This window comes from Gallus gallus, chromosome 5 (assembly GCF_016699485.2).
Source record: "Gallus gallus isolate bGalGal1 chromosome 5, bGalGal1.mat.broiler.GRCg7b, whole genome shotgun sequence".
NCBI lineage: Eukaryota > Metazoa > Chordata > Aves > Galliformes > Phasianidae > Gallus > Gallus gallus.
Genome location: NC_052536.1, coordinates 10,666,064 through 10,679,104, shown reverse-complemented (window position 1 = coordinate 10,679,104; position 13,041 = coordinate 10,666,064). Strand labels below are relative to the sequence as shown.

The 13,041-nt window shown below is 36.2% G+C and overlaps 1 long non-coding RNA gene across 9 annotated transcripts in view; it reads right to left on the bottom strand.

The window, feature by feature from the left end:
• The window catches only part of LOC107053383, a 322,875-nt gene that overhangs the window by 53,095 nt on the left and 256,739 nt on the right, over positions 1-13,041 (bottom strand). For 8 of the 9 annotated variants that reach the window (XR_005860129.1, XR_005860128.1, XR_005860130.1 and 5 more), the window contains exon 6: positions 1-13,041. This exon is cut by the window's left edge. The exons of the other annotated variant lie outside the window; for it this stretch is intronic. This is a non-coding gene — a long non-coding RNA (uncharacterized LOC107053383). 9 annotated transcript variants of the gene reach the window in all.

The following is a 13,041-nucleotide window of genomic DNA, read 5'->3' as shown; positions in this document are numbered from 1 at the left end:
TCAAGTACATATGTTTTTAATTGAACAATCTTGTTACATGTTGTTAGGAAATAGACCAACTATCCCCAAGGATCCATTCTGGGAATCTTGAGAACCAGCCTTAGACAGGAATTCTCATTCCTTTACCAGTTTTGGATTTTTTTAATTATTATTTTTTATTTTTTTTATTTCTTAAGAAAAAAAACACCCTATCTAACCATATTTAACTAGACAAATAATCCTACAGACCAAAAATGTCCCAGGGCTTGTGCTACTGTTTCATATCACAGGGGAGCTAGGCCTACTGCCAACCTTAACGCAGTTTGTATTAGAAATCTAAAACCTCTCAGATGTATTAAGAATCCTGTGCTAGAACTTGGCTTAATTCCTGATAGTTATTCTACTACACTTTAGTGTGGAAAAGGCTGCTGTTTTAGCTTGTCACTGTCACCAAAAATCTCAACAGCCAATGACATTTCACTAAAGCAGTTACTGAAGCTGTATTATTGCCCCCTGACCGGTAGTGCTTACTACTGAAAAGCTGAAGGTCTTTTGCCACAGAATCAGAACTTCATGTATTTCCTGGAATATACCACAGTTATATCTTTTGTTTGTTTGTTTGTTTTTTCCTCTAAGCTTGTGGAAATAGACACAACTAATAACTGTTGGCAAATATCATTAGCATCTCCGCAAGGAATACAACATATGACAATTAGTGACCAGTCCAGCAGAGGTGTTGGCTCTTTGCATTGGTACAGGTATGAAACACATTGTCAGCTTACGTGCATATATATGCCTGTAAATGTACATAAGATTAAAAAATATATTTTTTTAATAAGAAGCTTTAGAAGCGGTGTTACAGCAGCACCAAAACGCACAGCAAGAAATGAATTTTGATTTTGAAGCTGGGGGATTCAAGATGTGGAGTAGTTTCTGCTGATTTATAGAGCACATGGATTAACATTTCAATTGAAAACGCAAAGAGATGGCAACAAATGTTAGATGGTCCCTGGCCTGATATCTCGGTTCAGATTGTTCCTGGTTTAAATTAGCTACAATTTAAAAGGAATTTTTTAAAATAGGAATATCATAACCCAGAAGTGCAAAAACACAAGTAAATAAAAATTATTAAAAAAAAAAATCAAATAAAAGGGCTGGAAGCAATTTCAGAACTTTTTCCCAAAGTCCTTTTAACGTTCAAGCTGCTTATTAGCTAACTGAACTATTTCACTCTACATCAGAGAAACAATTTTAAAATCTTTTGTCATTTTTGGACACTTACTACACTAAAGTCAGTTCATGTTTATCTGGATGTCCATTGTGTAATCAGTTACTGTTATCCAATCCAACAGCTGCATGTAATTTGCTTGGGGCTTATCTGGCAGCTTACAGGCATAGAATTTAAACTTACATATTCAGAGGTGTAGGAAAATAAGTTAATATAGAAGTAACCCTGTAAGTGCACAACATATGCTGTTTTGTCTACGCTGTGAAGTTCATTTAAATGTGTTCCACCCAATGTGTGGGACCACAACTACTACTTTTAACCTCTATTGTTCACAGGGTAGTAAAATGTCATCAAATAATAGCTGCAATACTGTAATGCTATAATGTGAGGGAAAGTACAGTGACAGTAGCAGGATAGTACAATCCTAGGCTACAACATATGAGAACAAACCCAAATACAACAGCCATAGACACAGAAACAAAGGAAGAAAAACTGCTTACCTTCAAAAGAGCTCCAGTAGGCAGGAATCTCCAGAGAGATACCCTTTACCTTTGCTGCCAACCCTTACATGAGGTTTGGGAAGGGGTGCATCCTGGCTCCACCCCTTCTAATCACTCAGCTGCACTGCATACAGCTGAGCTCCCCTGGGTTGGCCCTGCCTTCCCACCAGGTGCTCAATCACTGCTTCAGGCTGTGACAGCATTTCCACTACAAATACTTACTTACCCAGTTAACAGCTTAATGGGAGAACACAGAGATTTGGGGAAACAGTCTAAGCAGACAGAATACATATTGGCCAGTCAAAGACCTGGTGTTCTAATCTTATTCATGGAGCAGAATAGTGTGAAACTGTGTTGAATTGCACTGAGCAGTGTAATGGCTGTGAGTTCTACTGTGTCTTCTGTTAAATGCTAAAAATGTCACTCATGCGCTTCTACACTGACAGAACTATTTTACTATGATAGTGGTTGAAGAGATGTTTATGTTTTGCAGGGCAGACAAGTAAAATACATTTTGTTTATCACAGAAGCAATGTGTGCTTGAAAATGAAGATGCTCGATACTGGTATTATGAAAGTGTAGCTGGAAAAGGGATTTGCCTGACAGTTGTAAATCCTTAAACTGAAAAGTCACAAGTATGACTTCAGTTACATCAAAATGAGGAAAACTAAGTACAATTCTGAGCAATGCTACACTGTTAGTTGCTGTGGTGCCTGAAGGAATTTACTGTGTCCATGTTTAGATTGGAATGGTGAATGGGGAGCTGATTGGTGAATAGATATCAAAGTCTAAAGTCCTTTTGTAAATATAGTCTGTAATCTATGCTGTACGGGGAAAGCAGAATAAAGCTCTTTGACAGCCTTGAAAGCTCTACTTGAAGAGCACTGTGGCAAGAATGTTTAGAAGCAAGTACTTCACAATGTGGTCAATACTTTTCCCACATAGATGTGTTACAAATTTATTTTACATCTATAACTGACCAATGACATAAGTTCATACAAATTCAAATCAAACAGCTGTAAAACACGTAGAATGTAAGGTGCTTCTGTTTGGCACCTTTGTGTCTGACAGTATTATTAGCTGTAAAGATTGAATATCAATTGATTTTTGAGAGTTCAGATTGAGAAGGCGAAGAGGAAGACTGGCCCATGACTTCTAATTATCAATGGTGAAAAAGATCTGTCCTGTTCAAGGCAAGAGATTTAGAACTTAATTCAACAGAAATAAATTATGTTTCTATTAAGTAATTATGGCAAAATGTTAATAAGGCACACTTTGAAAAGAAAGACATATGTCTGAAATGAAACATGTTTAAATCTAGAAAATGCTGTAAAAGACTTTTGTTTTGTAAAACACTCTTCTTATAAAAGGAATATGGCTTATAAACACAAACACATACATACAAACACATCTGCACACGCATACTTCCCAAACCCGTAAGATGTCTGTTTGAAAGATGACATTTCTTTCAGTGACTTAAAGTTTCTTCAAGGCAGAAAACTATGGAAGATACAGTATAGCTGAACATCTGTCTTGTCATGTAGGCAGATATTAGGATTAAATTAACTAGAAATGAATAGAATGATATATGACAGGGTGCAGATGTCCCAGCCACAGTGTGATAATTTCATTGCAAAACTATGTAATGAATTCCATACCTTACAGAAATACAAATATACTACTTTAGGTAATTGTGATGAAAAGGTATAATATGGAATGGATAAACAGATGGCGTACCCAAAGGCATTTTTCGTTTGCTATTGCTCTTTAGTCATTTTAAAATGACTTTATTTGGTTTACTGTAAGTCTATTATTACATCCTTTCTTTTTAATTTTTTTTTCTCGTAGCTCTTCTGAATCTGGATTGCATGAGGAGCATAAAGGACCATTCTGCACGTCTGCTTTCCAGATAGATTGCTTAGTTCCCATTTCTTTTCTAAGCTGTACATTATTACTACTACATCTAAAGCCAACATTTCTGTGACTTCAGAACAAATTGGATTGATTCTAGAAGCTTTTTGGCTTTATGTATTTGCTAAATTGGCACATGCTGCATCTGTGCTACTTGAATTAACAGAACTGTTCATATTTTACTGCAGATTACTGGCAAATTTTCCTTTATTATTTGCAAATGGGTACTCTGTGTAGTGTGTGAGTCAGTCAACTCCTATCCATTTTTAATAGCTATATTAAAACATGATGATATGATGAGATATTTTATTATATAAATAGTGATTTGACCATCCTGAGAAAGTATATAAAATGCCCTTTTATATCTGACAGCAGGTATTTTTAAGTGCTATAAATAGTTAAACGTACAATAGGACTTTCCATTATTGTTCTCATTTGGACTGCGTAGTCAGTCCTTAACCACCTTTATGTTCAAAGCTGAACTGCAGGAAAACCAGTGACTAAAGTTCTACATGTAGAAACATAATACCTAGAGTCTGCACCCGTATATGCCTATGCTTTTAAGGTATGTGTATATAGTTGAGACTGGACTGAGGTTCATATAAGAATGCAAATTTTAGTTGTGCTGGTAGCTGCAGATTATGTAGGTAATATCACATCAACCTACAAAGAAGGAGGGCTGCTCTAAAAGCCATGCCTCCTATTTTACTATGTTGACCCCCAGTGTCAGAGATGGATGTTGGCTGTAGAGGTCAAACCTATATTCCATTACACTGTTGCAGTGTGACAGATGACAGCAGAGAGGCAGTCTGGAAAAATGGTGTCTGACATAGAAGTGTTGATGAAGTAACGGTGAATTCCTCTATTAGGAAAATATCACATCCATTGACATTTATCGATGCTTTATGTAAGTTTATGGAGACTAAATACTGGATGTGAGCACAGTGAACCGGTGGGTGGTGTGTCTCAGCAGTCACAACAGTGACTGACAGTCACCTCCACTGGTGGAGATTTTTACAAGCACAACATGGTAGGCATTGGTGAAAATCTGTAACTACTGCTGCTGACTACGTTGAAAAATGATGTTTTGTAGCTGAGAATTTGCTCTATAAGATAGTGTCATTGTGCTCCTTGTATCTGTAGTAGCTTTCAAGGAAATAAATAGAAAGTATTACTTTTGGAGCAACTAAAACATTTTCAAATACAGAGATTTCAAATACAGACAGTATTGTAGGAATAGCATCTGCAGCATTGATGTTTTCTTGCAGTAAAACAGCTTCTGAGGTTTTCCAGTGTCTTAACTTCAGTTTAATCACCTGCAAAAGATACCTATTGCCATATATTCTCCAATGCCATAAACACTACCTCTTAATTACTATCTATGTCTCCAATGCTATCTCTATTTTCTCAGAAAAGAACAATCTTTAGTAATAGAAACAAGCTTGAGAGCATTGTCTGATCTGATTAGATCTCTAAAGCAAATCAGAGACTAAATACAGCAGTATTTTTGTTAGCGCCAGTGCAAACATGCATTGACACCTCACACATTTCAGTCACTGCTGCAGTGGTTGATTTTATTGCTAGTTTTAATCGCTTTAATTCAAGTGGTTTGATGAAGGTGCCGGTATCAAGTTTAAGTTCCAGTACATTAAAATGTTAACGCACTGGTTACTTAATTTTGACTTAGTATCTCCTTGTTTCAATTTCAATGTTGTGATTACTGTTTTCTATTTCTTAGACTTTCAAATTAAGTTAATCTATTTAGAAGCATATGTTTTTAAATATGGAGATAGCACAGTTCATTTTCTCATGATGAAAGGCATATTTTGGATAATCATTTTTTTCCAAACAGATGCCCAGTTTATCTCACTTAAATCAACTGTTTCTGACTGGACCGATTCCTGGATGAGTTAATTGAGCATGGCTAAACCTAAAATGCTGGCCTAATCAAGGAAATAGGAAGAGGTGATGACTATGAAGATTCTCAGCTTTCAGTAAAGGTGTTTAGTTGTTTACTTATATTCTCACAACAGAAGGAATGCAACAAATGCAGCCCACTGGAAATAATTCTGGATAATCTCACTACATTACTTTCGGTGAAATTGAGTCTGCTCACTTTACCCTGGTGAACCAACATCTCGGGGAAACATGAAAGTAATATCTCATTCATGCAATACAAAATAAGTGGCAGAAGGAAAGGCAGACTGAAAGGTGTATGTCTTTAGTTCTCAATTATATTAGTAGTCCTCCATTACTGTCTAAGCCTCAATGTCTGTATTCTGCAGAAGAAATCAGTGTTATTGGGAACGCTGTTCATTAATACCAGACAAATGCCCTGCTTTCTTTGCACGTATCACATCTGTTCACTCGTTCACTTCTTAGACTTAGAAAGTTTAGTTTGGAGAATGATGATGTTGTGTTTGATTTTTTTATTTCTTCCTCCTACGGAGTCCTCTTTTGAGAAAGGCATTTTAAAAGAAAATCAGATTCTAGGATATCTTAGCTGTAAAAGAGGGCAACGTTTTATTCTCAGTGCTTTGAATATACTCATCTATCACTTTCTGTGATATAGTTCATAGGCAGACAGCTCATGGGACCGTGCATAGAAATCCATCATCATTGCAGTCTTTGTATATAAAAAAAAATTGTAAGATGGCCTCTGTAGCTGGTGCTTGGAGATGGCTTATTATGGGGCAGGAACTGTATTATTATATTTTGACTAATTATTAATTTAATACATGTATTTAATTATGCCACTGTTGAGTTCAGCATTTGTATATCTATCTATATATATATGAATGAGATGATAATATCTGATTCAGTTATTTCAAGTAACCAGTTAGTTCTGAAACCTTTATTTCCTAAATTGCACATTTGCATTTGGCCGTAATTTGAAGTAGCTAAAAGGTGTGTTTTTTTACAGATCTTCTGCTAGATATCAGTGACCATAATTCCACTTAGAAATCTCAGTAGAAAATAACCAGTATCACTGCTGATGTTTCAATAGCAACACAGCTGTAATTAATTTGTACAACATTAATAAGGGAAGACTTTGGTTCATCCCTCTAATGCAGCAACCAAGTCATGACATCTGAAACTGTTCTGATGCCTGTGACCAAAACCTCTTGCTCAATTAAAAGACACAAACATATTTAGAATCATGGAATGGATCCTTTTGGTCTCCTGCTGGAAGTCTTTCTTTCTGCTAAATTGACACATTATGTAATTCCTAGAGCTCATCTAGTTTGGTTTTGCATTTGAAACACACTGAGAGTGATTAGAGTGATTAGCTGGAAAAGGTCACACCTTTCCTGTGCAGTAGCAGGCCCAGGGCCAGAACAAGGAGCTTAGGCTTCACGAGTCAGGCAAATCTGTCAGCATGTGACAGCTACTAAAGGTGCACTTTACCTGGGTTTTCATTGTACTGTAACTCTACTATTCTCTGTCAAATTTCAGTCTACCTAAAGGTGAGAACTTCACCCCTTCCACATGGTAATTTTCAACTCTTTTACTTATTATTCTCTTCAGAAAATAAAAGTGACTTGAACAGTAGTCAGCAACTTTACAGAAACAATGCAGCATGTTCAGTTAGAAGAAAAATCTCAAAAACTTTGTTATATCACAGATCTAGAGAGCAAGCACTTTCCATCATGAAATTGTTCTGCAGATAGAGAAGTATATGAAGAGGTGCCTGTCTACAGTGAGCAGTCCTAGCAGCATGGTTTTGAATGGCACGTGTTCTTTTCTGTACTGCACTCTGTTTTTAACTCTGGAGTTTAAGCAGGTTTTTGTTTTCGTTGTTGTGTTTGTTTCTTTTTTAATTACTGCAGGTAAGTCCTTAATGAAAAAGCAGCAGCAAATAAACTGAACAAAAAATCCCCAGTACCTCATCCCCACCCTGAAGTGCTAGAATAAAACAACCCACTTTCAATGTTGTTCTAAGCAGTCTTGCAAGGATTAGGTTTACAGCTCACGCATATCTGGTTTACTGAACACAGCAAAGCAATTTTTTCTCCTTCCTGGAGAAGGAATCAGAAAAGAGCCATCATACAGAAGGAATTAAAAGTTAACTCCAGGAGTTGATGACCTGTTGGAGCATGTGAGGTTATCAACAAAACAAGTTAGTGGAATCATATCCTGCATGAATCATAAAGAAGAATATGCTTATAAATATTTATTCTTGTGAAAAGGCAAAAAACACTTTTTCTAGTTTGTTATTGCTTGAAGATACTGAAATATTTGAGCACTCTTCTGAAGCTAATGATAAAAATACTAATAAACCCAGAGATTTTGCTTTTAATTTTTACTTATTTCCTGTGTGACTACTTACCATCAATACTTACTGTCTTGATATTAATGAAGATAAGCTGCAAAGTGAATTTGTCACCAAGAAAGAAAGGAGCACAGCTAGGCCTTAAGGTGAATTATTCCTGATTGTTCATAAATTAGACTGGTTAGTCTGCTATACATTAGCTGCTATTTCTATTGACTGCTGGTCTGTATGTCTTAAAGATCTGCAGCCTAATAATAGATTTGAATCTGTCTGTAGATAATTCATGAATGCATAAAAAAGGCATCAATAATCAGAAGCTACTGGTAGTGAATTCTTCATACAGCTGTACACGGTGCTGCTCTGCCTGCACATAGATAGCTGAGTCCTAATCCTCTTTGAACACGTAAACATGGGCAAATGAGGGTGGGTAGGGGATCGTGTTGGCCAAAAAGAAGCATATATCTCAGTGGTCACACTAAGTGATGATACTCATAAATAAGTATTATCTCACTTTTATCTGTGTGAGGTGTTTACAGTAATGAAGACCTAAGATGGGGCTACTGAGTACAATATAACTGATTGCAGATAAGCACAAAGTATTTTGCCATTCTAATGGAAATGCAGCAGTACTACGGTTACCGCATTTTTTCTTTTCTCCTGTCTCTCTTGCCCACTCCATTCTCCTCCAAATAGAAAGTTGAACACAGACATCGGACAGCTTTTCACTGAAAATGATGAAATCAGTAAGTTCTCCCTGCCTCCAACAAAGTTCAATATTGATTGAGCAGCAGCATATGACAACCAGGTAGGGCGCATGTCAATCCTTAAATCCACATGTACGTTGTAGGATCACCATGTTTGGTATGATGATTTCAGTCATTAATTTCATGTATAAGCTTAAGTCAGAGCAAGCAACTTGCTGTATCTTCACATGCAGCCTAGCCTGGCTTTGCTATTGCATTGGGAATAGGCTTTATTATCTTTGTTGGCTAGCTGTGAGACAAGAGCCCTTTTTTAACAATAAGAGATACATTGCCTAACTCTCTAATAGGATTTGTGAGCGCAGAAGTAATGCTAAAAAGTGACATCAATGAATAGTTAATACGCTATTAAATCCATGGATACATACTTTACCTTTCTCAGCAATACAGCAAGGCAAATTTTCTTCTCAATTACTGTATTACAGCAAATTCTGCAGTCATGCTGTGTGTCATTTTGGCAAAATGATAGTAGTAGTGTATGGATGTTTAAACTTTATTTTTGCATCCCTGATTTATTTATGCAAGTGAGCTATCTTTCATGAATTTTAATCTAAAGACTGGGTTTACAAAATATCAGTGCATCTGCAATCACCAATAAGGCTGTAGCATTGCTCTGAAAAGAGCTAATGTCGAATATTTGTAAGCTCTGTTGAGTTTGTGTCTCATCTGAGGCATTGTTGCATAAAATGCATTTCATGTTTTGAAAAAAAAGTTATGACTACAGTCTTTATTTTTAATGCATACTGAGGGACTGTGGGGAATGTTTTGATTTCCAAGTTTTCTGATAGGAATGCTTCCCAGTATAAGTGGTGAAATATACAGCCATGTCTTTATTCATTTATTTAGTGCGTGCGACTCTCTGAAAAAGAAAAGACTTATCCTGTGAAAACATTGCTCATATGTAGAGCTAATCATAGATGAAATTTCAATAATTGATATGTAAAATTACTTTTGTCTAATGATACAGCAGTTCAGTTAGATATAAGGCAACTTTACTACTATTCTGGAAACTGAAGTAATTATTATGGTGAAGAAAAAGAATGAAGTAGAGCAGTGACTGCATTCCGAGCTTTGCAGGAGATAGAAACTCTCAATTCAGGAGTTTCAGTTTGGAATGCATCATTGTACATCAATAGGTGTGTTTATCTTTTGTTAAATATAGACTGACTGAGACAGAAAAGACCTTTAGGTGAGCCATTAGATAATTATGCCTGATCCATGTTGGTGCTACCAAAGTATCTTTCAGCTCATTTCAGGCAGACTTTGATGAGGAACTGAGGATCACTGTCTGAGCTGTGTTCATAAAGTAGTGTCCATGTTGTGTGTTTAGTGAAAGGCCTAAGTATACTTCTGCACACTTAAAAACAGTAATTGTTAGAGAGAAAGAGAAACCATTCTATGGTGGGTAAATAATAAAATACTACTGTAAAAATATTCATACCCCAGTGCTACTCAAATTAACTTTCCAAAGTGACAAACTGAAATTGCTCTGGTCTTTGTTAAAATGAAATTTTCCACCCTTGGTATCATATTGCTGGGACAGGATAAGAGAAGCTCCATAACTCAGTTGTTTTGTTCTGTTTTCCTTAGTTCAGTTTACCTAAGACGCTTTTTTTTTTTTCCTGCAAATATATAACCTGTACATCTCGGGGCTGTTGACTTGCTGAGAAATGATGTATCTCTGTGCAGAGGACAAAAATGGAAGGTGCCCAGGGAGTAACAGTTCCACTATCAGAGATATCCCTTTCATATTACACTAACATGTGACACTAACTAACTAACAAGTGACATCTTGCTCTTCTTGGATTGCTGCAAAACAAGGAACTGATACAGTCTGAATAAAGCTTCAAACAGTCCCATCAACACATGTATATCCCAGCCAAAATGAATGAAGAAAGTGACCCACCTGGTATTCACTCATATTTCTATCATTTCATGAGAGTGAACTAACTGTATAATGTCTCTTTGACTCTTGAAAGATAAGGAGACATCAGCAACCCAGATATAATTAGATGACAAATTGAATGTGAACAATAAGAGAAAACGGAGATTATCTTAGTCAAAAGGAACACAGCTTTTCTGCTATGAATATGTTGATAAAGAGAAGGAAATAAAAAAATGGCATCCAGAAACTAGACATGCATTCAATAACAGTGTTCCCTTTAAGGTAATGAAACAGGAAAACAAAACAATGTAAAAAAAAAACAACAAAAAAACAACCTAAGAATGGAGCATAGTCTTTGGAAAGACACGGAGGATTCTGTAGACAGAGATCATCTATACACTCTTCAGTTATGTTTTAAACTGTAAATATAATATCATGGGACTGACTTACCTGGTTCCTTCAAGCTTGATTCTTTTTTTTTTTTTTTTTTTTTTTTAACTTTCTTAACAGCAGTTCTACAGAGAAAAAAAATGTAGGAATCACGTCTTATTAAGAGCTTCTGAGTGTCCAACCCAAATTGTCTTTCCCATTTCCAATTTGTAGTCTATTTTTTGACCCTGTAGAGTTATTCCTGGGCAGCAGTAGCTGCCCCCACCATAGAACCAAATGCTGAAGATCTTGCTCTGCTTGGACCATACTGGTGAGTGCTCAGGGTTCAGGAAAACCACAGCAGAATCTGAAGGAAATATCTAGCCCTGAACTGGGACTGGGATTGAAGATGCAGCAGCACTCTAGGTTGCCATATGGCCACATGAGAAAAAGCAAGGCTGATCCAGTAACCTGTCTCCAAGCTACTTTCTTAAACTTACCTCTGCCAACCCTAAAAATGAAGTAAGCAGTAAAGCTAGCAATGGCTACAAAAACTGTTCTCATTTTATTTTCCTTTTGTGATGAATTATATTAAGGGAAGGTAGGAAAAGGATCCTGGCATGGTGAAAACAAAGTACTGTACTGAAGTACGTGCACAAATCAGTGAGGACAAACATTCTGTTTGTATTCTAAATGCATTCTAAAATATTTCCTGTAATATTGACATGAGATTCTTTTTTTTCCACCCCCTCCACCAAAATTATGTAAAATCATGTAACCTGTGGCTTCTGCCCTTGGGCTAACTCACACGCTTTCTCTTTGAACATTATTCAAGTTTCATTCCCTAGAATGTGCATAACTTGCAGACAAGCTGAGACAGAGGCTGTTCTGGCTTTGGCTCATTATAGGTGTGCACACGTGTGTATATGTAAATATATACATTTACCTAGCACACATACACATATAAAATGGTGCAAACATCAGTGATGGAAGGAGCAATAAGAAACTTTCTAAGTAGGGAAAGTATCCCAAAACCATGCCTTAATGCAGACTTCAGTCCACAGATCACTGCAAATCACCAAGCATGAAAATAAAAGATGGTGATTTGATACATACCCTGTTTTTCTGGCAAAACACCAATTTGTGACACAGCACCAGAAAATGAACCAATTTAAATATGTCATTGAGCTTTTAAAAAAATAAAATAAAATAACATAGAATAACAACAGTTCTAAAGGCAAGTTACTTTTTCTACTGACAACCACAGAACCAAGTTTAGAAATAATTCTGATAGCAATAGTTTCAATAATAATACTTTGAATGAACATCAGCTTTTGTAGAATAAATTTAAACTGAGTCTGAAAAAAGAGATTATAAGCTCTAGATCATATCTAGTTAATCTTGTGTTAGTATCATCATTCTTCATTAAACTAACAATGTGTAATAGACATGGGCACTAAACATATATACCCTCACAACAGATAACCGTAACAACGCAGATATGATAATGATATATCAAATGAAAAATACTGTAATTCTTATCTAAATACATATGTGGGTACGTGTATAAATATACATATATCTATATGCCTGTTGGCAGACTCATAGACCCCTGCTGGGGAACACACTCTCACAGCAATAATTAATTACAAATATACTGTAACCTTTGCTACAGGAAATCTTACTTTGTTCAAGAATATTAATTTTTAAACATCCATACAGAATTTCACACCAGCAGCAAAAACTCAAAGTTGTCAGCATCATCAGTGACTGAGAGACTCAAGAAACACCTCCACAACTGTCCTCATGTTTACCTCCTTTATAAATGTCTTTGCTTGTGGAAGAGCTGCTGAAGAATTAAACCACCCTAAAGAGCGCTGCTCAGTTACAATCTTTAGATAGGAATACAGAGAGTTGCTATAACCCATTTCTGTAAAAAGAAGGAAAATATTTTGGTTTGTACTTTGAGAAATCCCAATACCTTTCAGCCACACTGCAGATTAATATAAATAAATAAATATCAGAAAAGATTTTGTGTTTGGATGCTTGCCTTCATAGGGATTTGGTTTGCTTTCTCTCCGTGTCTCCCACTTACAAAGGAGGAGGAAACACCAGCAGTCCAGAAGCAGCAGCAG